The sequence below is a fragment of the Grus americana genome, chromosome 4, assembly GCF_028858705.1.
Source record: "Grus americana isolate bGruAme1 chromosome 4, bGruAme1.mat, whole genome shotgun sequence".
NCBI classification, from domain to species: domain Eukaryota; kingdom Metazoa; phylum Chordata; class Aves; order Gruiformes; family Gruidae; genus Grus; species Grus americana.
This window is the reverse complement of record NC_072855.1, coordinates 4,281,752-4,309,543: the sequence shown is the minus strand read 5'-3', so window position 1 is coordinate 4,309,543 and position 27,792 is coordinate 4,281,752. Positions and strand designations below refer to the sequence as shown.

Sequence of the window (27,792 nt, the reverse complement as noted above, 5' to 3'; positions counted from 1 at the left end):
GTTCTTTGATTATTAATAACACAATAGGTGGTCACCTAATTCAATATCCCCACTGTTTTATTTCCCGTTGAAACGATGCAATGGTCACATGTAGTGAATAAAGAAAATTTAAAGTTTAAAATCCAAAGCGTGGCGGTACATACCCTCAAAAAAGGTTTTTCCTTTTAACCCATATTTAGTCTGGGCTAAGCAAATCACAGTCAAGCAGTGAAGGAGAAAAAGATAAGAAACAGGTATGGAAGGGCGGTGGTGCTAAAGCATCATTTTTGTCACTGTTTTTCACTTTTACAAAAACGAATATGCCAATAAAATGAAACCCTAACACAGGGGGGTCAGAAACCATTCAAAAAGCAATCGTCCCTTGGGATAAGCACTGCCAGTTACACGCAAGTGGTGACAAAAACATTGTGGCTGTTTTCCAGACGTTAAGGAATGAATAGCTCCTGCTGCAAAGATTATACAGGTTAAAACTATTCAGCTTACTATTGCTCCAGTATGTTTATAATATATTATATTGACAGATCATGAAATGATCCTGCTTTCTCCCCAGTATTTAAAACCAAAGAAAATCTGGTTCCATGTTGGTAGAGTCTCCTAAAGGAATTCCTTACTGAGCTGTCAATAAACCGATTAGAAACTTTAGCCACAAAGATTAACGATACAAACCAGCGTATGCCACAGATTTTGCTGGACCAAAAAAAAAAAACTTGTATCTGTCCAGCAGTAAAAGGCTGCCTTTCTGTAAAGCAGGAATACCGAATTGGATATCATCAGGTGATAAATGCATGAAAAAATAGCGACGGATCGGTGACGCTCAGGGATGCCATTCACCCTAACCAGGACACAAGCCAGGGCAGTTGAAGAGACGTATCGGCGTGCTAACCCAGGAATTTACTGTAGGAAAATAAGAACCTTTGCAATGAAGACAGTGCGCTACAAAGGAAAAGATTTCAAAACAAAGTATCAAAATTCACTGTCATCCCATCCTATCACAAGAAGCGTGACAAGGCGTTTGGTACAGTTGTGACCAAGGAGCCATTTGCCACGCTCTTTGTGCTACCGTTTTTTGCTCTTTGAGCTCTGTTGTGTTGTGGGTTGTGGGGGTTTTTTTGGTTTGTTTTTTTTTCAAATCGCAACTAAACACTATAGACTATGGAAGAAGAAAAAAAAAAAAGAAAAAAGAAAAAAAAAAAAGGATTATCAGGGCTTGACAACACCATATGCATAGATGCAGAGATGTATCGGGTGCACAAAATGTATTCCAGAGCCTTCTTTCAGGAAGGAGTCTGCCTGGCTACAGGAAGGTGATATTCTTCCATCATCTGGGTTTTTTTTCCCCACTATTTATATCTAGAAATAATATTTCCGTTATTAGTTTTCTCTTTAAATTATTCTTCATAAAATTTCCTGAAGACCATTTTGTGGTTGATCATTGTCTGTTTAAGGATTTTAGAATTTTATAAACAAACGAGGCTACCTCTGTAACCTAACTCAGGTTTAACAGATAGAAAGGATTTGTCCAGCACATCGTAAGGATGACTGAGAAAAGCTTTCACATACAGCAGGCAATAAAATTGTTTCAATATATGCTGAAATTCACGTAGGAGACTCGAAGATTAAGAGAATAATGTTGGAACTTGATCTTAATTATTTGCACAATCTAGAACTAGATTGCCAGAACAGTTCAGATAGTATAGAGAAGGAAAAAAAAATCTGAAGTGAAGAAAAAGTGGTCAATAAATTAAGTCAAATCAGACAATTTCATAGATCTTTATTAGGTAGCTACGGGGGTCATAGCGAAAAAAATGCTTGAAACAGCACAACCACAAAGAAGTTGTAGCTGGCAGAAGAACTGTTGGAGTCCTGTGAAGACACAGGAATTACCTGGATTGCAGAATTCTTTTGGTACCCTAAAATTGCAAAGTTTCCCATTAAAATTCAACAAAATCAGTGCTACTGGATTTTAAGTCTGCAAGTCTGCTCCTTCTGTGCAGGATTCAACTATCAGTTGGGATTCTTTTCACTTAACTTTACCTACAAAAAAGTTATGCTTCTATTGTAAGATCACCTACAAGCGCTGAACTAACGCAGTCAATGAACGGGAAGAGGGACCACAGCTGTCATCGAACAGGATAAATTTGTGCCTATGGATAGACAGTCAGTGAGACATCATTAACAAGGAAGGGCACCCAGAAAATCAGATTGAGAACACGCAAATAGGTATTAGATTGCTAAATTAACTGAAAGAAATCCTGAATAAATATTTTACCAATGATAATCTCCAAAATGTTTTGGTGGTGTATAAATAAATATGTATTTTACATGTATATATATGGATACGTATACAGATATAGACATATATACATAGGGTGTATGTGTGCGTGTACTTTAACAAAATGTTTGTACGTACTGGATTTACTACAATGGTCTCAGCAGAACCACAAACCATTTTACATACAGCCCTCAAAACACAGCAACTATCTCCAGGCAATTTTAAATAAAATGTACTTCGAAAAGTAAATATCCTCATTTAATTTACACCAACTGCGTTGAGTGACAAGCGAGGCTTTCCTCCTAAAACTGCTAAGTATGAGGCAAGTCCTGCAAAAATCTATTTCTTGAATGGGTAAGCATGAAATATGCAAAGGAAAAATAGTAATTGGCTGAACATATATTGATTTTTATTATGTGCGTGTGTGGTTTAATGGGAGCTGGCTGGTCATCAGTTATCACTGGTGGGTTTTGGGTTTTGGGGTTTTTTTTCCAAGAAAGTATAAGGACAAAAGCAAAATTTGGATTTTCTTACATAGTCAGAGTGAACTTCAGGACATGGTTTAGTGGTGGACGTGGCGGTACTAGGTTATACATTCTGGGTTAGGAAAACACCAGCAAAACCAATTAGATTTTTTCACAGTACTATTAAAAAAAATTTTAAAAAATCAACTTAAATCATTGGAACTTTTTCCCATGGGAAAAAAAATTCCCTATGGGGAAAAAAACCCCAACATCCAAACAAAAAAATTCTAAGATCAAAGAAAAAGCTGATGGAGATTAATGAAAAAGTATTTCTTCATAGAAACTACAAAAAGAAGGAAGAGCAATATAATCTTCAGTGTGCACCTCTGGAACATCTTAACATCCCTTCCTCTAACATGTCCTGCGGATGAGAACAGCAGAGAGAAGACATCTATACTAGTCCCAGCACCGTCACTGACCTCGTACACATCCTGCCTCCTATCTATGATTCAATTTCATTTCTCTATTCCAGATACTTCAATCTGCCTGGAAAATTATTCAATATCGTGTTCGCTGAAATGAACTTAATAGATAAAATTAATTTTTATGTTGAATCCGGGTCCCAAACTAATTTGATCAAAACAATATTATTCATTCCTTCCAGAGACTGTCTCATTTACAACTCCAGATGCAAACACTGGAGCTTAGTTTCCTGAAGAAAACAAAACACACACTGCACCCAGATTTAATGTAACAGATGCATCTTTCAGCTACTTTTAACAAAAGAATAAATTGACATCTCTGCTGCATATAATAATTTGCACACGTAAATACACGTCCTTCAAAAACACCTCCACATTCTGAATTTATCACTGCAAGTATAGGTGTAAACATAGACAGCACAATGTGGCCCAGCACAGACTACTCCCAATGTATGGTTTCAAAAATTAATTGGCATATCAAAACTAGATCACGCAAATTTATGAGAACAGCAACAAATCTAAAAACTTTTACAAGTTTTTAAAAGTACGACTTATGAGTGAACGAGAAAGTCTCAGGATGCTGAAGTGACGTATGCAGTAAAGAAAGCATTGAGAGCAGACACAAAGAGTCTTTCCAAAATGTAAATATTTGCCAAAGAACACAACGGAATTTCCTAATCTTGCACCGTGAGCTAGAAATCCCTGCTGTAATTGTCACTGCTATGCCTAGAAACCTGAGCACCTTCTTGCATGAACACTGGTGGTCATCTTCTGTATGAAATGAGTCAAAAAAAACCATCATGGACTTACTCTACTACTGAAAGGATTTTATAGTGAGCATGTCTCATGTTCCTCTGCATTTATTTTTAGATGACTTAATCCCCACAATTAGGGACAGAGATGACCTGGTGCCAGCAATGGAGTGCATTCTCATCGCGTTGCGGGTGATGGATTGCAGGTATCAGTCAATATGCTTCAGGGCAGGGCTGTCACTCAGAGGAACCTGATAAAAGTCAACAAGGACAAGTGCAAAGCCCTGCACCGGTGAGGAGGAATCCTTGGCAACAAAACACGAGAGGGACTCGACTGGCTGGGAAATAAATCTGCTTCAAGGGACCTTTGTGGACAGCAAGCTGTCAGCAGTGTGCCCTGGCACACCTGGAATATCACGTTCGGTTTTGGGGTCTCCAACAGAAGACAGACAGGCACAAGTTGAAACAAGAGAGCTTCGAACTGGATATAAGGAAAAACTCTTACAATGATTTATACAAGTACAATGATTTTCATTTATAAGGCAGATTTTATTCAAGGTCTCCTAAAATATTTTGTAAAAATTAAGATGATGGCCTAATAAAAAGGGCAAAGAAAAGTAGAAGTTTGGACCCTCCTGATGCAAAGGAGATCTTCCCTTTCCCAAGGAAATATTGTAATCAATGAACTGCACGCTAACTGGAACGGTGGGGTTTGCTTCTCTCTGAACAAAGCTGGGCCATCATGCTGCAAGAGCAACTCACACGACTGAAAGGCAGGAAGCAAGGAGAGGAATCATTCTGAACGTGGGGCTAGGACTTTCACTTGGGCAAGGGCAATTCTGCATTCCAGCCTTTGCACTAACAGGTTGGGTTCTGCCTAATACACAGCCCTTACAGGAAGAAAATCACTCAAAAACTGGAATCTTGCAATTTTGCCCACCTCGTGTCAGCTTCTTTTAAATTACATTAAATTACCAGTTTGAAATGCTGAGAAAGGAGTCTGTTCCAAAATTAGAAATACCATTCGGAAAAGTCAGCCATATTGGGAGAGGGGAAGGGGGGAGCAAGACTTCTTATACCCATAACAGAAAAAAACTCATGGCATATTAGCTACTTTCCCCTTTTAAAAAAGCCATACATCAACCTATAACTTAATAGAAGTCATATGATAAAAAGAAAAAAAAAAAAAACCCAACCCTGTTATCTTATTAGCACTATGCTTGAGTTTTTCAGAAGTGTCTATCCAGAGCATTTTAACTGCATTTGTTTAAAAAAAAAAAAAAAAAGAAAGAAAAGAAAGAAAGAAAAAGGGTAAAGACGAGAACACAGCTCAGTTTTCTGGCAGGGCTTTAAAGCTAACCGGTTTATTTTAAATATCTTATCCCACCTATGCTGGTACAAAGGAAAGAATGTCTCTATTGGCTTCCATTACCAATTAGTGCAGACCTCACCCAAAATTCTGTACAATTATCAAATATATCACTTGATAATTACCATAAGCTCATTTGGCAACCCTATAATGATCCTGGCTTTGTGATCACACTAGGGAACCTTGCTCTCTTATTTTATTAAAGCAGCTTCACACAGTTCTAGCATAGGTCTCTGTTGGAAAAACAGAACTTCACTAATTAATAGTTCAGTCCCATCCCGAATTAAGTCTTCCTTACACAGCTCCAGCAGCACAAAAGAAAGGTGAGGATGTCTTTGCTAAGAGCAGAAAATTCTATTAGCACGGATTTCCCTATTGCAGAGGTCACGTGCGGGCAGGGATGCCAGAAGTGAAAGGGGATAGAGCTAGATCACATACTCATCAAATTAATCCCAAGTCAGCAGCTACAGCTTACAGAAAAACATTCCCGGCTCTGTGAATTAAACTGGCTTCCCTACAGATTTCTGAAATGCATCGGCCAAAAGTTTAAGAATTTTAATACTTTCCCCCTCTCTTTCCTCAAAATCTGCTTGAATTGCATTATTTACTTAAGATTTTTCATAACCACATTACAAAATATATTTGTATTGACAATTTTTGGAGAATATCTTGATATGCGCTTTTTTTATTATACTACTAATCCCTGTGCTTTGTCACTGATCACCCACCTAGGTCCGAAGCCTTGTTATCTCTTCAGTACAGACTGGGTGATGAAAAGATTGAGAGCAGCCCTGCGGAGAAGGACTTGGGGGTATTGGCAGGTAAAAAATTAGGTATGAGCCAGCAATGTGCGTTCGCAGCCCAGAAAGCCAACCGTGTCCTGGGCTGCGTGTCCAGCAGTGTGACCAGCAGGTCGAGGGAGGGGATTCTGCCCCTCTGCTCTGGTGAGACCCCCCTGCAGTGCTGCATCCAGCTCTGGGGGCCCCAGCACAAGAAGGACATGGAGCTGTTGGAGCGAGTCCAGAGGAGGCCACGGAGATGATCCCAGGGCTGGAGCACCTCTGCTATGGAGACAGGCTGAGAGAGTTGGGATTGTTCAGCCTGGAGAAGAGAAGGCTCTGGGGAGACCTTAGAGCCCCTTCCAGTCCCTACAGGGGCTCCAGGAAAGCTGGAGAGGGACTGGTGACAAGGGCAGGGAGTGACAGGCCAAGGGGAATGGCCTGAAGCTGAAGGAGGAGAGATTCGGACTAGATATAAGGAAGAATTTGGTTTTTTTTTTTGACAATGAGGGTGGTGAGGCACTGGCACAGGTTGCCAGGGAAGCTGTGGATGCCCCATCCCTGGATGTATTCAACACCAGCTTGGACAGGGCTCTAGGCAACCTGATCTTAGTGAAAGATGTCCCTGTGCACGGCAAGGGGACTGGACCAGATGATCTTTATGTCCCTTCCAAATCACATAATTTTACGATTCTGGGAGTCTATGCTTTTTAAATAACAATGACAAAGGCTGTTGGCGTTTTTCAGAGGGTGGACAGCATTTATCTGTTTGCTTGGTTTCAATAAACGAAATCAGGTAAATTGAATACGGCTATGCAAACATACATTATGAAAACCATTCACACAAACACTTTGGTTTGGTTGTGACAGATGAAATCAACGTAAAAGGGTTTCTCTGAAAGACCATTAACTATTTGCAAGAAATTTCACTGTTCTCCCCTATGTCCCCTCTATTTTCAAGTAAATATTACTTGTTCTTCCCAGTGGCATTTCTTGAATATGAACAGCTACAAGTTATTCCTCTCTTCTCATATATCACCAAGCTGCTGGAAACACTCAATGACCTGAAAAAAGACAGCCCTGACATTTTAGTGTAAGGGCCCTTTTCCTTCTAGATATAAGGCTACCCTTCCACTCGAATGCACTATCTTACTGCCTCACTGGTTGTACTAATGGTATCCCCTTGAGTGTTGTTTTTCAAAATCCCCCTGTTTCTGAAAGAAGTTTGTTTCATCAAAGAAAAAAAAAAATCACTGCAACTGTCTGGAAAACAAGAACTTCATTTTCCAAACTGTCTCAGGGTTGGGATTTATTTTTTTTTGTTTCCTTTGGCAGCAGGATGAAACAGAGACCTGTCAAAATACTTTGGGAGAGAAACAGATTGCGTTATGGGTTAAAGCACTGACATGGGCTAAAGCATTGGCATGGGTGTAGGAAGATCAAATTCAATTCATTGCTCAAAATGAAGCAGAGAACAGACCTAAACGCTGTGTTTGTGACCTTCTTCACCTTCGCCATCCAGAACCAGAGCAAAAACACATGGGATTTTGCTTTATATATTCCCAGCTCCGCACACCGTAACTTACTTTATGATATGGCTCTCAGCAGTAGCTCGTTAGGTACTCCTGATCCAACTACAAGATATTATTGAGCAAAATACAGTAGAAAATACTTTCAACAACTACTTCTACTCGGCTCACATATGAAACAGAGAAGTGGCTAACTTGGGGGTTTTTTCCATATTTGTGCTTTTTCTCTAGTAGTATGTAAAAAACTGGGGTTTTTTCTTTATTACACAATATAACTGTGAACACAGATGTTCTGCTGAGCACGATTCAGTCCTTAATATAACTCCTTTTTTTGATAATAATCGTTCTTCAATTTAGTCTATCAACTTAAGTAATTTGCCACTGTCCTTAGCCCATAAATCATAACAGCTTACATAATTAACTCTTGTAATTATCTCCGCACAATTAGCACACCAGCTGTCTACCTAATTCATAAAACTGAAATTCTTTCTCTATTATATGTAGACATTTGAATTTTCATTGGCAAATACAACTTTCACTATCCACATCAGATCCCAGTGTTTTAACCCAATCTTTTTGTACTCCCTCCAGTTCCCTTCAGTGTTTGCAAACACCTGCTGGTTAGAAGAATTAATAAATAAGCAGTCTATTCTCTCTAATGTATAAATTAATAGCTAGGATGTTAAAAAATGCCAGTGACACACCTAGCTTTTGGATGCAAAGTACATAGATAACTCAGGCAACACTGATTAGAGCCCGTATATTTTAATCCAATCTAGCTTGGGGACAGCTAGCTGCTCTGATTCACTTTTCCTCTGCCAAATACAAATTCCTGAACAAATTTGCATATTTCTATTCTGTCTACATGATGTACCTTTAGGATGTAATTTAGAGATAGCAACATCGTTACTGTTAATTTATATTCTTCTTATCAGTGTTCATACCATGGGAAGAGGCTTATATCCTAGCCAATGTGAATGAATATTATATAAGGCACTTTTAAAGTATTTTAAAGTTCTTCAGCAAGTATTTTAAAGTTCTTCAGCAAGTATTAATTCTCTATGGAACTTCCTACTACTTGTTCTGCTAACAAAAAGAAGAAAAAACCCAATAAAAACCCAACTCGTCATACTTATTTTCCTCCTACCAATCTTCCTGAAAAATTATCTTTTATATAACAGACATACAAACTTGCAATATGTTTTCACTGACTTTCCCGCAACTTAAAGAAGAATCCATATAAATTAAGCTAATAAAATGTCTCCCCGATATATTTTGTCTAATTTGTAATAAATTAGGAGCAAAAATTTTTAAATTCTCCTTCTGTGACAAAGTTTTACTGTTAATAATTGGCACTAAACTACTGTGATGCTATTTAGAAGGCAAATATGAATTCCAGCTTCTTTTCTTATAACTCCATCACATAAGGAGTTACCTGGTAGACAGGAAAAAGAGATTATGTTAATATTCCACTCATGAAGGACAACAGATTTGTATTCCTCAAGTTTCCTATGGGTTCACCTGCTTGTGTACGTGACTCGAGGTTCCCCACACCACCCAGACAACTTGGCTCGACTGTAATCCCAGGAAAATCCCTAAAAATACAGAAATATTTGTTCAATTGCTACCGCTTGTTCAATCCCTGTGCAAAGCCTGACAAGCAGAACGCCAATTAGTGCCATTTACGGCGGTGCCGCACTGTGGTGTGGACACTTGTCAACTGGTAACACCACTGGGACCAAGACCAAGACCATGGAACTGGCAGTACAAACAGCAACATTAATTACAAGATATCCTCTCCGCCTCTGTGCTGTTAAAAGAAAGGTTTTGCAGTCCTAAGAAAAACTAAATAATCCCCTTCCTGAATACAGGTTTCTAGTATCTTGTTAGGAATTTTGATAATTCCAGCTTTTGCCAAGCTAGAAAAGCTTAAGCAGGTGTTTAATTGGAGGAATTACACTTTGAGAAAACAGTCTTCAACAAAACCATTGGTTTAATCTGACTCCTAAAGAATCTGCTCGATGCCTTTAATGGAAGCAAAATATAAAAGTCAAGTTTTAACATGTCCCTCTCTGTTTCTAATACGCCATTGTTCTAATTGCACAAAAGAGCTTGCTCCCAGTCAAGTGCAACTGCCAAGACAGTACGAAATACACAGATTCCCGTTATTTCCGGTTTTTTAGGTTACACCAAGCAAGTAAGGCTGTACCATTTCAAAAATTTAAATTTATGATTAGTGTTAAACATGTATTTTCTGACACCTATTTCTTCATTATGGATAAGAATAGCTGATTCCATACTAAGATGGATAGATGAACAAGAATTCTTCCCCACATAATGGCATAATTTTAGCAGGATGACTACCTTCCGTAGCTTTGAGACCAGGCTATGAACTGGTGGGTATAGCATTGTCTTGGGCGGGGGGGTAAGAAATGTGGGTTTGAAGTACACCTCAGGCTCAGGAGAGAAGTGAGCCAAGTCTTCTTCCTTCATGGGTCAATACCTTAACATCTAGAATATTATATAAGAAGGTGGGCTGCAACACAAGTGTGGTTGGCTTTGAAAAGAGAAGAATGAGCCATTTTTTTCATCTTGAAGGCAGACTTAGACTAACTCCAAGCAAACTTGCTGTCTGTTCATCACCATATGACATAAACTCCCCTCTGTGGGCTCAGAGTTGAGCATATAACTTCCAGAAAGGGACAGAATTTCAAAAAGTCCACTTTCTTTGACATCTCTCCCACTTGCCATCTTATAAATCTCACTCCTAAGCATCTCTCTTCTCCATGTGTTGTACAGGGAGCCTAATCATGTAACTTCGCTTTATGAATTGCACTCCAGGAGCTGGGTGCCTAAAAGCACTTGGCATCTCCATACCTTAGAGTCTTCCAAAGCTCTAAATCAAAGATTCTTATGGGTTTTATATAGCATAGATTGAATTTTAATTGGAGCAACATTTGGAGATACCAATCCTTCCTCCTTGTGACCATCTTCCTTCTGTTTATCATTGTCCTAGTAAGACAACATCATGTATCCATGTGGGAACTTAAAATGCTGAAACCAGTAAAGGCAAGCTAGTTAGCTCCAAATGATCATCTCTGTGCAACTCAGCAGTGGTTAACAGGCTACAATTCAAAAAATGTTCCCTTAAACAGTGAAATATGAGGTTTATCTTACCTCAGCTAGAACTAATAAGAAAGCTAAAGTCTATCTGATAATCAGTAAATACCCATTAAGTGGTAAGGACCTCAAAGCAGACAGAAATGTTAACTTTCGGTGCTCTGTCCAATGGTCTTAGCAACAACTGAGCAGTAACTGAAGATGAAGTAATTTTTTGCATTCGGTAACGTTAATTTATTTAACTTCTCACAGTTAATAAATTATTACCAATGCAAACCCCCTATGGCATATGTTATTTTCCTTGTTAATTAAAACAGTAAATGTCACACATGCCATAAGTCCATTTTCCTGGTTTTCTCCAATTTTGCCAATTTTTAATTTGGGGCAAAAATTTGTTACACAACTTTCCTAAGTACAAGAGAAGTCATTATCATATGCAATTTGCTGTAAGGATATGAAACCCTCAAGAAAAGCTGCTAGCAATCTACTGGAATGATGAGAAATAAAAAATAAAAAAAATAACACCTCATTAACTCTAATTCCTTCCAAAACTGAATACAGAACTAATAGTCAAGCTTACAAGCGCGTAGCATGCATGATGGGAGATATGTAGAGTAGCTAGCTATGTATTATTATCACAAAATTAAGTTTTGTGGTACTCAAATGGTATCTAAAGTAAAAGACTACTGGTATTATATATTATGTGGGAGAAAGTTATCAAAGTTTCCGTTTCTGTATTAGAGTTATCAGTATTAACCAATCAGACATGAAGCCACTTTGTCCTAAATCTTAGTAAGCGGACTCACAAAATCTTAAAAAACAAGACAAGCAAAATGTACACACCCGCTGTTGAATCAGAACAAAATGCAAATATATTTGTACTCATCTCCAAGTACCAAATCATTTGAGAGCTGTACAACAAAAGAAATACCGGAGATCTGCTTAGCATCAAACTATCTCCCATTTAGCTAATCGTCTTTATTTCTCCCAGTTCTTTAGTAGAATAGACAATAAATTCCAAGGATGTCTGACTCATTCAAGGAAGATATTTAATTTAACCACATGAGGGCACAGCACACTAGAGTAATAGTAGAACTCGCTACTACTGGGTTTAGTGTACTTTGTGCTCTGTCGCTGGATCTGTATGAGACTTGTCACTATAAGCACTTACTTCACAAAGTGAAATTGTTAGTTGATATTTAAATGTACCATTTTCTTGACACCTCTTTTTGGTTTAAAAAAAACAAAACCCTGTTAACAATCTTAAAGGCAGCGTTATTTAAGATTTAGTTCTCAAAAAGGAACTCGACCACAAAGCAGGCAACAGTTGTATTGGATAGGAGGAAAAAAAAAAAAAAAAAAGTACAACAGAGAGATGGTAATTTCCTTACTTTTTTTACAGCTTTTTCTAACTTATTCTGGGGTTATTGGGGGGGGGGGGTGGGGGTGGTTTACAAATAAATAATTTCCTACCTTAATAGATACTGCATCTAGAATGGAAACTTTAATTTTATCTATCTTTGGGGTTTTTCCCAATGTCTAAGACATTGTATTACAGGAAATAACATAAGAGGATTTAAATAATCCTTAACTGAACACTAAACTAAGATAGTAGGCAACTATAAAGGCAGGTTTAGAAGTTTATCATAGGCAAGCTGTTGTCCCCAAGGCTTCCACCAGCCGAAGAAGAGAAGCTGGTGCTCCTGGGAGTGCTCTCCACTAGCTATTGATGGAGCCTCAAAGGTTAGCTCCCCCAGGGTACCGTTACTGTTTGTGAAAGAGCATTTAAAACAATCCTATACATCACTAAAAACCTAAGGAAAAAGATTCCCAGGAGTTTCAATTTCAGTTAATGTAAAGTACTGGAAGTGAAGGAAGTAAAATACTTCAGGCATATGCAGCGAGTTAGTACTCTGGTTTCTCTGTAACAAGTAATATATATTTTCTTAATGAAAACCTTTCCCATCAAGAACAGCAGAAAACAGAAGCAAACAATCTTCCGTGCTATTTATACAATAGATTAACTCAAAATCCTCAAAAATGGATATTATTTCATTTTCTGGGAGTTCTATTTCCAATAGTATGAAGAATAATGAAATTAACTTATTCTTCGAGTCTTTTTTTTTTAATAATAAACAAATGGGGAAAATTAAGAAAATCATTTAAAATGACTACCGTGAAAATGAAGAAAATATTTTTTTCCAAGAAGACTGTACAAACTTATTTAAGGCAAAATGTGGACATGTTATTTCAATCTATATCCAAAACAAATTTATTTAAATGAAATCATAACTCTACAAAATGGTACAATCTGAGACAGATCAGATGAGACCAGACTATTATACTTTTCGTTTTCTTTCCCTACCATTTTTGACCTTTATTTAATCAATAAGCAGACACTCAGGTATCCAGTTTGGAGAAAGAACGACCTGAATTATAGAGTTTGAATAAAATAACATTTCTGATCATGAATTTTCAGATGCTGGCACATTTCACCTTCAGCCACCCATTTCATGGTGATGACAACCTCCAGAATAGGTGCAAGTACACAGGCAGATGGAAATAACTGTTTCAGTCTTTCCATTTTAGTTTGCCAATTGTTTCAGTTCGGAAATAATTTGAAATGCAGTCTTGAAAGAATCACACATCATCATCATCAATAGCCACGCCATCATTCAATTGCACTCATGCCGACACGAACAGCAAAGAAAACACTGCAGAGATTGTAAATACAGAGCACCTATAAATTCTCAGTCAAAAATACAGAGGAGAGTATTCCCTGAATGGTGCTTTTTTTAGGCTGCTTATTTGGCCCATTTCACACATTGTATAAAATCTCCTTTGCCAACTTAAGATTCAAAAATTATGTTGCTATACATACCATCATAAGTTCCTTTTGGCTGGAAGGGACCTCTGGAGGTCTTTAGCGCAGCCCCTCATCAAAGCAGGGCCAACTTTGATGTAAGATAAGGACTCATTCCAGGATAGCAACATCCTGTTTACTCGTGAGCCTCAAATAGGACTCAGAACTGCAGATGTGGTCTTACAACTACTGATTAGAGGGGAACAATCACTTACGTTTACCTTCTGGTTATGCTTATGCTAAAACCACCAAAATAGCTCAGTATGTTGGGCCTTCTTTCCCACAATGTTGCGCTCCAGTCTCATGTTCAATTGGTTGTTCACCAGGACTCTCACGTCCTTTTCTGCAGAGCAGTTCCCAGACAGCCCATCCCCAGCCCTTATCATGACATCAGATTACTCCATCCCACCGCAGGACTTTGCATTGGCTTTAATTGAGCTTCATTAGGTTTCTGTCAGCCCATTTCCACACCCTGTTGAGATACGCCTCATGGCAGCCCTGGCTTTTGAGCATATCGACCTTCCTCCCAAATCGGTGTCGCTGGAAATGTATTGAGGGCCCATTTCATCCTGGTGCCCAAACCAGTGACAAGACATTAAACAATATGAGCTTGACATCAAGCCCTGTGAGACAGCCCCTCGCGACTGTTGGCCATCAACCTTTGACGGCTATTCTTGAAGTCCAGAAGTCTGGCCAGTTTTTGGGCAGCTTTGTAGCCCACCTATATCCCCTGTACATTGTATAGAGGCTGAGGAGGCAAAGCCTGTATTTCATCTAGAATCAAGATCAGCTCCCTTGACAGCACTCCATTACTCTCCATTGTGTTCCTTTTGCACAGCAATACAGGAAAGAAAGCTAACCTGAAAAAACCAGAAGAAGAATACAATTGTGCTATTACAAACAAATTGTGTGAGAGACTTGAAGAAATTTATTGAAAGGTTGCTTTCTTTCTGTTTGTTTGTTTGGTTTTTTTCTATAGTATCAGCTGACTGAGCTTTCAACTTATTACTATTCAACTAAAATGAGATTCAAAGCTGTCTTTTGATGGTCAAATACGTGGTGCATCTGCCACTAGAGAACAACCATCTCATCCATTTGAGCTGGGAGAGGATACTATTCTTCAGTAGAGCATATTCCGTACATTAAGAGGGTACTGTGCTATGCTGGCACACAAACATATTTAATTTTATTTTAGAATTTCAACACTGCAGATCTGCCACAGCGGTACAGCTTGCTAATTCAAATAGCCTATTCAGAGACAGAATTCTAGATATGACAAAAGAGAACCTCTCCAGAAACCAACTTTGGTCAAACTAGAAGCAAGTATTGGTTTTCTCCCAGGCTTTGCCAGGAACAGAAACCATCTCCGTATTCCCTCTGCTGATCTTGATTTTTTTGTCAGAAGAACAGAGAGCAGCAACATCATCCCACACAGCTCTAACAGCTACTTCTGTCCCACACATTCCACAGATAGATGTAGTTGAGTAGACATCAACAATTTTTTCATTGTTTGTTTCAACAAAACCATGAGTAATATATCTAATTATCCCGCTGCATATGGTACCTAAACCTTTCTAATCACCACAGTACTAGGCATTTGTCTGCCTACCTGATAACTGAATTTAGGTTTGTGTTTTTGCCCCCCACAGTAAAGAGATGAGATTATATTCCCCTTCGCTGCAAATGAAATAGTCCTTCCTAACCCACGGGCTCTTACCTTTGCCACTATCAGCATCAATTTTCTGAATAGTAACGCAGTAACAATAGCTTTGGATTAAACTTAACCATATGGAGAAGGAAAGAACAAAATTACAAATTTAAGGGAAAATAACCCCAACTGGCAGTGACAGCCAATAAAAGTCTTAGAGATGTAAAAGAAAAGAATCTGATATATATATTCCCAGCAGTAAGTGGTAATTGGCAGAACAGAACAGCAGGTGCCAAAGAGAACGTGTTATGTCTGAAACACAGAAGTGACATTAAGTTGGTTTTCAACTCATTCCAGCACAAGCAACAAAGGCACACAAAATAAGCTTTCCTTAAGGAACGAACGTATTAATTAACATTAAAGTATACGGACTTCGGGCTGTATTTTTAACAATAAGCTATTTAACAAGGATGTCATCCCTAACAATATATAATTCCATATTACATTTTTACACCAATTATCTCAGTAGGTTATTACTGCTAAAATTTAAAAAAAAAAAAAAATAAATTAGCAGATTTTTTTTTCCCCATACAGCTTCCTAACAAGCACCTCTTAACTATGTTTCCTTTAATTACAAAAAGCCTTTGCAAAATGCCAAAATTCTCTAACATAACTGTTACAGAAGAGAACGTAACTGTTCTGTAACATAACTTTCTTCTGCTGCTAATTACTGCTCAAGGAAAGAATGGTAGTTCTTCACAAACGATACTACACATGTGAAAAACCACCCAACATAGTCTCAGAGGACACAGTTTAGGTTCTTCATCTTCCTAGCAATGCACAGGAGTCGGTTGAAATTTGTAGATCTCTAACTAGGACTCACAGAATACCAAAAATTTGTAAATAAATACATCTGAATGTACAATATAGAAAGTTTCAGGCAGTTAACGCAGGGAATGTGTAAGAGCTTGTAAAAATATTATCTGTAGTATACATAACCTAGGAGACTCTAGAGATTAGGAACAGAAATATTAAGATGAGTATCTATGCGTGGAAATGTTTGTTAAGCACCACAGTGAAAGCAGAGCAAAGGATTAAAAGACCAATCATTTAGTCAAACTAAACATAAAAATTCCTCCACTCTGCCACTTGAAAGATTACGCATTAGGCTAAGTACTACTCTGCTGTTTCAAGGAGTGTATTTGTACTCGGGTTGGGGATTGTTTGTGTACTTTTATCTTAGATACAATGAAATGTAATCAATTATTACTTTTTTTTTTATTAACCCTGTTAATTGAATAAAGTTACACTTAAATACGAATGTGTCTCCTGCGCTGTTTCTAGATAACTCCTCATTTTTGCTATTTGCTATAAACTATATGAACATCATTATCAAGGAAGGAAAAAAACCCTAATTTTCCTTCTATCTTTTTATGAAGTACATGGTTCTGAGTTGCTACAGAAAACATTCCCTTATAAATGTAAAGGGAATTACATTTATATAGTGCAATATATGGATTAACCTAGGTACATTCTGGAGGCTAACAAAAGGTGATTTTGCTGTTGAATCACTACACAACATAATTCTACATCACTGAACATCAGTTTCACTAAGATTAATCTATCAATGCAAATTCTATAAATTTTTATTTATGGGAATTATCCACAAAGATGACAGAATGATGCATTCAGCCTGTAATCGAAGCTAAAACGTTTCTTTATTGCTACTGTATGAAGTTTATGAGGTGTCACCAGAGGTTCTTGAAAAAGAAGGAAAAAAAGAAATATAAAAGCCTCGTATAAAACAACCCCATTTATTCTGGATTGTTCTAAAACTGTACTTGAGGGTAGATCTGTACTAGAAAGATCCGCTGCCAGAACTGTTGCTGATTGCTGAAGCGAGAGTCCTTACGCAAAGATCGATTGTATTACTTCAATGTTTAGATACTGCTCCAGATTTAACTATCAAACAATTACGATCTTTTACTTTTTCCATTCAATATGTAAATCTTGGATTTCCTCAAGGCAATTTTCTTTGGTCAACTTGACATTTAAAATACAATAACGGTAGAAGGACCAAATGAACTTTCTTACATTTAATGCAGGTCAACACATTCCGACTCGATTTTTATCCATTGTAACACTACGTTTAAAAGTTCAAGTAGGTTTCTACTGCAAACTGGTTTTGTTCTTTTTTTCCAATTTTTTTACTTTGTCTCACTACTTTTGGCCTCAAGTTCTCTAATAAAAACACACGCAAACGTTTGCTGTACACACCAGTTTTCATGACAGAGCACTAACTAAAGGTGTTTCCTGAGTACTAGCATTAAGGATTGAAGATTAAATGTCGGTCTAACAAATTATACTTATTTGGTAGTATTTATTAAGTAAACCATTTAGTATTAAAAATATCTAGTTTTAAGTCTGAAGGCCTTTGTTAAGTGAACTGGTTTTCCATTAAATTCTAGGCCAAACAAATGTGATTTGCTGTGTTGACAAACTGTGAGAAAGGTGGAAAGAGGTTTTAGAAGTAGAGGTGGGAGTATCATATACAAAAGCACATGCCTAACAGATGTTGGGGGTTTGGGGTTTGTTTGGTTTTAATATCTGAATTGGAAGAAAAAAAAAATATGGAACACATCCTGTGGAATACCCCTTTGGAAAGACTGAACAGTTCTACATTATTTAGTGCCAGTTACTTGCGTTCTTTTGAAAGCTAAATGCAGGTTAGATTTAATTAGGTTATTAGAGTATATTTGACATAATTTCATTTGAATTCTCGGTTTCACCCTATCTCAAATCACGACTCCCAAGAAAGAAGAAAGGGACTGCTCAGTGCACATATTTCAGCCAAATAAAACTATCAGCACTCTGAAACTCCAGAAGTTCTGAGATTCCTGAAATCTGTGCGCTTTACCATGAAAACAAAGGACCTGCATTTCAATACAAATTGCCTCAACCCTGCTAAGTAATATTTTTCAGCTGGTTGGTCAGATTGTTTCTAAAGTAGGAAAACGCAGTCTCCAGAAACAAATTCATTTATGCTGAATCGTTGAGAGCTAATCCACAACTTCAAGAGAAACTTGGAAGAAGAACAGTCTTACTGCACTCATCCCACCAGACGGACAGGTCTGCAAAAGAGTGACTATGTTCAAAATGTATTAACACAATTAGTAAAGTTATTAATTTGTAAGGAAAGAGTAGGAGAATTTTGCTTCAACTGTTGTTAGCTAACAAGAAACTCTGTAAAGCTTGATGAACATTTAACAAACATCTTGAAAAACATCTTGACAACATCAGCAATTTAGAAGCATGAGTTTAAAGAGGACAAACATCTTTCTTGGAAGTGTTTGTATGAAATTAAGAAAGGGATTATACACATTGAATAGCAGGAAATGTTTCTTTTCAGGAAGATAAATAGATCAGTGTGCCATATAAGAATAATTAGGAAGATTTACATTTCCTGGGTGTCATCCTCTCTTATCTAATATTCCTCTGTGTATTCAAGGTTTGTTGTTATCGTTGGTTTTAATAATTCAAAAAATTTTCACCCATGACTATGAATACAAACAGTGTGGAAATTGATTAATTAAAATACAATCAGCAGGAAAGGTTCCATTCTTAAGTAGGTAAATCAACCCAAGTTAACATCCAGAGATATCCTCCCATATGAGAGAGACAGAAAGAGTTTCATTAATACACCCAGATTTTCAGAAGACCTAAAAGCTGCTCAGTACTGGAATAGACATTGGTATGCTTATTCTCTCCCAAAGGCTTGTTCAGGAATTCAAAATTCAGAGAAAGTTTTGTGTTTTGTTTTTTTTTTTAAACAATATTGACTACAAATTAGATAAATAAGTTAGAATTAAGTTACATCATAGAAAATAAAAATTGATAGTACAGCATGAAAACAAGTTGCAAACAATAAATCTTGCCTAACTGAGGCAGGATTTGCCACTAAATGACAATTTTTTTTTTTATTTTTTTTTTTTTTTTTTTACAAACAGAATTCACACACAGATCTTCAATATTTCCAGTACCTGGCACCAACAACCAAACTCGAAGCGTAAATCTAAATAACCTGATGGTTCCTACATAGGCAAATGCAAGTGGAAGTAAGGTGTTCAAGAGGGTTATTCATTTTTATTTCATAAATGAAACTGAAGTCAGAGAGAGGACATCAAGTCAGACAGCCTTAGAAAATTACCATAGAAAGCTAGTTTTCATTTGCTAAATATTTTTGGCCAGAATATGAATTCAAGTAGTTAAGTATTTATGATCTCTTTAACATAATCAGTTATGAATGGAAAATTGATTAATTTTAATGTTTGATTGCACCAGCAAAGATTTCACACCTATTACCTTTTAAACCCCAAATATTTCCTATTGAACCACAGAAGCTCTGAAGGATGTTTCCCCCGCCTCTACTTCAATGTCTCTGAAAAAATTTCTAGCTTCAGTAGCAGCCTTGCCTTTTGTTTCAAACAATCCGCTCTTAAACAGCTTTATAAAAATTCCCGATGCTGAATTTAAGAGACGGATGCACAACGAACTAACAAAACAGCAAAGCAGCACGGACTAGGGGAGCAAAAAGCTCTTGAAAGTACGAACAGTCACTTTGTTGTGAATTTGTACGGCACACGGCGACGCGGAGCTCTGATCCAGAGCAGCACAGGCTAGAAGTTACTGAAGTCCAAATACGTGACATTATTCATTAGGCATATGATGCTAATGCATGAGCATTTCGTAATGAATCACAGCTTCGCTTCGCTAAGACTCGGGGGCACAGCTTGCACTCAAAGATAAAGTCCCCATTTAAAATCCTGTTACCACAGGAAGAATGTCTGCTGATTTATCTCCGGCTGATAAATTTCCCAATTTTTAAGAAGGCATTAGGTTGCTTATTAGTCTCAAACTTGAGCACCAGCTGGGGGCGGGGGGGAAGCCAGAAGTTCCTTCCCAAGATTATTAGGCTCTTTCAGACTAAGTGGAAGGAAATAAGTTGCTACCAGAATAAGAAGCTGACCTGAAACTATGCAGTCTCTAAAAATAATAAAAATGAACCTCCCACACACACACACACTCTCCAGGAGCACATTCCCTGTTTGTTTTTAATACAGAAAAAAGAATTGCTCTTGAAAGAGACGGCAGAGAATTTTCACAGAAAAAGACAAAACTCCCACAATATTTAGTTAAAATTTGATAGCTCGTTATTTCTGATTATCGGTCTCTGAGTGAGGACAAACCTTGTGGTTGTTTATTCTTGACCCAGTCCTTGATGTCAACCCCAACACTTAATAAAAATCTACAGCTTTCTTAGAATAGTAGAATCTGCCAATCTTTTTCTTCTTAAAGAAAAATGTCTTGAGAATTAAAACGAGCGAAAGGTCAAAAAAAGCATTGTGACCTTTCCTGCTTTCTCTACGATAAAAATCGTAATATTATGCCTTGTGTTTGTTCACATCCTTTTTTTCAGGAAATTGCTCAGACTATAATCGTAACCTTTCACAAACCCCAGAATAACATAAGTCAATAATAAAAGTAATTAAAATGTAACAGCTAAGTTCCCTGGACCCAAGATCTTACACGCAGAGTATCTCTGATCATCAAAGGTCTCCATCAGTTTCCTTACCTCCTCTTGGGCCTGCGAGAGAGATTTTTAACTGAAATACTTCAGCCTTCAAATTTAGCAAAGGACATATGAAAGATACGGGAGAATTCAAGAACAATTCTGGTGTTTGATATATGACTAAAGTGGAAAAGAAACAGCTGACACAGTAAGCATAAAATACTCTATTACGTTAATGAAATTAATCAAAACTAAAGCTGACCACATAGAAGCGCAGAGGGTGCTTGCTGCATTTGATGATAAAATGGTAGATAAACTTCAATACTGAAAAAATAAAGGTACGCACAGTGAGGAAAAAACAAGGATATACACTGAGCTATCACTACTTAGAAGAGATCAAAGAGATGCTGTGAATGACTCTCTGCATGCCAAATGCTACCACTCACTGATGGTGGAAAAGGTAAAGATGTAACAGGAAAGAAAGAGAAGGGAAAGAAGCGGGGGGGAAATGGCAGGACAGTTCTCCACTCCAGTTTTAAAGACCCTGAATACTGTCCATTGCACGATTTCCGTGGGAAAGCTATCTCAATGCTTCACTAGCCTTACAATGAGAGCGCTTTTTCTGATATCTATCTGGAATCTTCCCCTCTGCAATTTAAGTTCATTATTTCTCATTCTATCCACTACAGGCATGGAGAACAAATTGTCCCGTTCTCTCTTCACGTATTTGAGAGCTGTTAGATTCCACTACAGTCTTCTTCCCTTAGAATAACAGCTCCAATTTGTCCAACCTTTTGCAGGATGTCATGTTTTCTAGACTTCTGGTCTTTGTTATCCCTCTTCTCTAGACTCCTTGTAACTGTTCAAATCTTTTCTGAAATGTGGTGCTTAAACTAGACAGCTTATTGCATCTTACTTGACCAGCACAGCCCTCCCAGCGCTGAAAAGCATGGGAGGATTAGTTTTGAGGAAGGTGAATTTCTGTTTACAGCTGAATTTAGTGCACGCCTGTTTAGTAAATCACGACACTCTCAGCTATGATCCACTACCATTCCTTATCTCCTCTACTACGGCAGGTCGCTGATGTGTATTTATGCAGTTAATTATGCCTGGCCAAGTGCAGAGCTTTCTAATTGCCTGTACTGAATGACATTCTATGTTTTGAGATTATCATCTGCAATTTGCCAAGGTTACGTCAACTCCCAATTCTGTCTACCGCCATACTTCCAGACCCAACTCTAGCTTGGTTTTCTCTGCAGAGGTAGTAGGTGCCTCTCCATTCCATCGTCTGGACTGTAAGTTAAAATATTGAAAGAAGAATACCATTCAGTTGACTCACCTATATTGACAGTGAAACCTAGCAATAAATCTTATTTCACAGCAGTTTCATCTAAACCATGGATTCGTCCTGAGAATGCCATTTCAGGCAGTATTAAAAGTCTTAATGAAGTCAAGATATATGATAACAAATTCTCCTCACTCGGTCAACTTTCCTCCCTGGCAGTGTTCAAGGCCAGGTTGGATGGGGCTTTGGGCAACCTGGGCTAGTGGAGGGTGTCCCTGCCCATGGCAGGGGGGTGGGACTGGATGATCTTTGAGGCCCCTTCCAACCCAAACCATTCTGTGATCCTATCATTCCGAGTCTAGCCCCTGTTACAGGAGGCAATTGCAAGAATCCACATTTCCTATACCCTCATACAAACTCAACAAAAACCATTGCTGACTACTAGCTGGGATTCAAATCACTCCTTCAAAAAAAGATGCAGTGGAACTGGAACAAAAAACTGAGGAAGAACAGTGACCAGAAAGAGCAAATCTTCCTTCCTGCACACACACCGTCATACCACCTGTGAAACCTTCCTCCTCTCTGCCCCTAAGTTTGAGGCTCAGCAAGTCTTGGCTCCTGCCAATCGGTGGTTCCAAGGCAGTAATCTCTACGCAGTTCCTGTGCCTTACAACCTCCCATAGCTATCTGCTGGTGGACACTGGTGGAGACAGGAGACACGGCAAACCACAGCTCGGCCTGACAGCCCTTACAAGCATTAGGTGCTTATCAAAGCATCTGTCCTTGAGGGGTTTTGCTGGTTTTTTAACAGGACTTTGCCTCTGAAAGGGGCTGCTTGGACATGGCAGCTATCTCACAGCACTGATAATTCCTATGTCAGTGGGTTACAAAGTTAGAGGGTTTGAAGAAAATTTCAATTAGGTTTTTTTCCCACCAAAAAATTATTTCTTGGCTACCAGAGTACTAAAAACCATATTCAGTCCCACCTGAAAAATCTGTTTAAAAATTGCCTAGCAACTGGGTCATTCAACTCCACCGATATGGTAACAAATGGTAATAAATCTGCCCGAGTCTACTATTGCATTTGGTAGCGACGAAAGCAAAGGCAGCTCAGAGTGGCTGAATGAGTAATGTAAAACATTACTCATATGTGCAGCGGCAGGGTCTGGCAACAAACACCTCTTCCGCAGCATCATTTTTTAATTACCTTTTTGCAGTCTCTGCAGAGTTATGGACATACCACATATTTTTTCTTCTAATGTCTAGAAAAATAGAATTTTAAAGCTTGAATACCTCTGTTAGTAAAATACACAATTTAATAAATAAATAAGTAAATAAAGACTTCTAGCTATAAAGCTAGTCCTTTGCGAGAGAAGCACTTCCATTTACTCGGTCTTTGAATAACTTGATTTTACATTTACCTGTAGGAATCAATTTCTAAAAGCATATTTGATTTAAAGTAACTCTAGGGATACCTGCAGAATCTAGATGCTAAAACTTTTATCAGTCTTAAGGGGTTTTTTTTAATTTTTATTTTATACGTCATTTACTGTTAGATGTTAACAACAAAGTTAATGTAAATCTTTGAAATCTTGTCACACAACTATAAAAAGAATTAAGATTATAGCACTTAAAAAAAAATGTCTATTTCTTTAGTACAGGTACAAAAATCAATCCAGGACAGCCTTATTGATTTCCACTGTCACAAGCTAAAAGGAATTGGATCCTGGCACGTTTTTTTTTTTTTTTACTTTTTTTTTTTACCTTTTTTTTTTTTTTTTAAACTGGCACTTGTACATAACCAAACAAGAGCTAAAAAGAAACAGGACTGAAAGTTACAGTTCTTATCAGGGAGCCATCTCAACAAAATACCTCTAGTCAGGATAGCACTTAAGTATATACTTAGCATGAAACAAGTACTTATAGTAGAATTAATAGGAATTTCAATTGTTTTCATCAGTCAAGTAAGAATGAACCAGTGCATTGCTCGCAGTAAATCCCAGAGCCATGCAACAGAATTATAAGAAAACATGTTGTAAATGAGAAAGAGAGCTTCTTAGCCACACTATTTCTAACAATACAAACTTGTAAGAACTAGAACATAGAAATTTGAATTACTCTCAGCTGATAAACAAACAAATAGGTAGTGAGTATTAGACTTGAGACAATCTACTACTAATATTCTGTCTTCAAGTATTCATAAACTTGCATGAAATTATATCTTCCCATTTGCTCCACTTTCCCACTCTGGGTGTACATGTTATACTACGTTTTTGTGAAGAGGATCGTCAGCAATGGTTTTACTATTTCCAGACCAATATTACTCAAAATGCGTTATTTTGCCAATATCCGATAGCCCTTTTGTTGAGGAGACCCGGTGTCCTCATCTCTTGCATTGCAGACATGCAACTTCTGAAGGTGCAAGAGGGAGAAGAGGCTGCCCAGCAAGAACGTGGGGATGACTGGTTTTGCTTTTACTGCCACTTTGAAGTGATTTTTGCACCTCTCTACTGCAGAAATTTCAAAGTGAACAGTAAGCTAGGACAATTCAAAAGCTCACACAGGAGCTTTTCCCAATTCCTTAGTTTATTGAAAATTAATAATTTCACTCTCCTATATCACAGACTATAACAAATCATCGATTTAAGCAATGCAGATCTTAAGCCAGCAACTTTTGCATAACTTAGTAATAACAGTGTGGCGCTTGCAAAGTATTCTGATTTTGGATGAGGTGATATACCTTGGACAAAAAGAATTTATTATAATTGTACCCCACAGTTGGGCAACCATTCCAGAAAAAAACAAATACTGGTAAAAGCCTATGGAACAAACACCAGTGTTTTTCAGTAAATTTATTTCAAAGTGTGTTGGTATAACATCATTGCAGTACCACAGCACCTCAAAACAGACCTCACGAAACAGCAATCTCTCTTTTGAGCTCTAAAAATTTCAAATTGCCTATGGCATTCTCCAAACACTTAGGGTTTGTTTCTTAGGGGGTTTTTTTTCAGCTTTCAAGAAGCAAGACAACCGCTCATCTGTCTCATCTAGGAATTTTTTTTCCCTTCGGCCATTTAGGAAGCAAGGCAAAAGCAGGTCAGATTTTCATTGTAACTAGATTACGCTAATCTTTTATACAAGTCTGATAAGAGACCCAGGGACAACCTTGTTATCATATCAAAATTTACTGTGGGAGGATGAGTCTTAAAGTGGTTTCTTTGTTTTGGATGAAGTGCTGAGAATAAGACAAGACTGGTCTGTGAGCACCTGTTCTATGAGCATCTTATTCTCCAACATGTTTTGTTTTCCCAGCTCCCCATCACTTGCTTCCCAGTACGCCCAATCCACACCGCCCCAGTCGCAGATGGGCTGACTGGCTCGCTGCCGCTTGCATGGGAATCGGTCAGCTGGCTTATGCTTCTCTGTGCGGAATGACTTGTAAAAATCAAGTGTATGTTAAATGAATGAATATGATATGGCAAACAAATACCTGATAAATAATGAACTATCATACGCACTTCATCTCTAAGTAAAACCAAATTTTAGAATATAAATTGTGCTGGGGAATACAATATAATATCAAGTCTTATATGGGGAAAAAATGTCCAAAATATGTTTTCCAAATTCCTTTAAGACCAGAACTAAACAATCTGATGAAGTAAAACTTTTCTTTTTTTTTTTTTTTCCTTTTTTTTTTTGTTGGTTGGGGGGGTGTGGTGTGTTTGTGACATTGACGGATGACATCACTCTAAAAGGCCTCCTATAAAAGTAAAAATATTTGAGTAATGTGTGACTCTTGCCATAAAAGTAATTGAATATTCAAGTCTAAGGTGGTTAATCAGAATTGATCGATACTGTCAACAGAACATGTTGACTTGATCAATATGGAAAATGTAATGTAAAATGTCAGTATTTTTTCATATATGCACCTTATATCAACACAGAATCTTTACTAAACCCAGAATCTATTAAGCCTAGATCTCTACTAAGTCACAGAAACATTTGGAATATATAGATTTAGTTACTTAAAAACAAGAATAAAACTCAATAAAAAAAAGCTTCTGATCATGTTATTTATGTAAAATTCTTCAGTATCTTGTATGAGATTTACTAAACTAAGACAGTAGATAAATTTACAAGGACAAGCAACATCATAAAAAACTCACGAAAAGTAAAAATGTAGTAGTATAAAATCTAGTTATAAATGTTAATAAAGGTTATATGAATATCAAGTTGCCCACACACTCTCAGTGAAACTTAATGGATCCAGCATAAGGCACATTTTGAGGAAACAATCAGCTTTTTGATAGTTCCACCCTACATAAATGGAAATGCAGGAACCCAGCATAAGCTTCCCTGTTGGACTTTTGTGAAATTAGATGCTGATTACATATATTCATTTTCTGGCTAAATAAGCTTCTTGCAGAGTGTTCAGACACTGCGGTGACAAATACATCATCTCATATAGAGAGTGCACAGAGACAGTATCACATACCTACACAGCAAACCATATAACCTCAAAGTTCACATCATGTAAGCTTACAGCAGCCACTGACAAATCAAGGAAGATAATGTTCTATACTGTATTTGGGTAGTGTGATGGAGGAAAGGGATATCATAAAAAAAAAAAGGATATATTACGTCCAAATATATATCTTCTTAATACGTGGCCTTTGAAGCCTCAGCTTTCTGATGGCCACATCAGTAAAAGAAACACACTTCAGAAGAGCAGCTGACTCACTGCGACTGGGTTGACTCATAAAGAGTATATATTACCTAGGTATATGCCAGCAGTTCAATGGAAAATTTGTAATTAAATTTGCAGTTCAGACCGCCAAGTATACAGAACATTTATAACATGAGTGATTTTCCAGCGAATGAATGAGATTTCTTTAAATGAGACTTATGAAACTCAATATATAACCAGCTGATGAATTCGGACCCAACAGCCTGTTAACCTAAAATACTTTTCTCTAAAACAGGAAATTCTAAACAAAAAATGCAACCCTGCTGATTCCTGCCCTTTTCTGTAATAAAAACACACTAGCCCAAAAGCTGTGTCAGAGTGAAGAGTAAAGAATTACTTAGGAACCAGATGTTACCATGGGAGCCTTGAGGAACTACTGACGTACCTACTGGAAAAGCAAGGGCCTACTAAGAGTTTGGCAGAGAGAAATACAGACCACCACGGAGTGTGGCCTGAAGAAAGGCACAAGAATTTCTGGGTTAAAAGCAGCAGTCATTTTTTTCATGCAATGACTTTAACAGAATCTAGAGTACCCAGATGTTATAACCAGAAAGAACAGAGAGGAAGAAAAAATAGAAATAATTATCACAGGACATAGATTGATGATGTAATCACTAGAAAATTTTTGGCCAGGGGAAATATTTGAAGGAGTAGACAGAAATAGTCTAGTCAAATGGGAACAGTGAGACAATCCTGCATAAAATTACTATAGGAAACTAAAAACTGAAATTAAACTTATAAAACAATCACCTCCAAAGTTCTAAAACTGCTTCTCTCTACTAAATTTCCACCTCATAAAGAATGAGAGCATAACTATTTTCAGTAGTTTTCCTACCAGTTCAAAAGCATTTAATAACACTTTCTTGACATGCTATTCATAAGTTTTATTGGTATTTTGGAACAGAATGGTGCC

The 27,792-nt window shown here is 37.5% G+C and overlaps 1 protein-coding gene across 1 annotated transcript in view; it reads right to left on the bottom strand.

The window, feature by feature from the left end:
- Positions 1–27,792, bottom strand: part of CTNNA2 (catenin alpha 2) — a 539,666-nt gene that overhangs the window by 402,729 nt on the left and 109,145 nt on the right. The window lies entirely within an intron of this gene.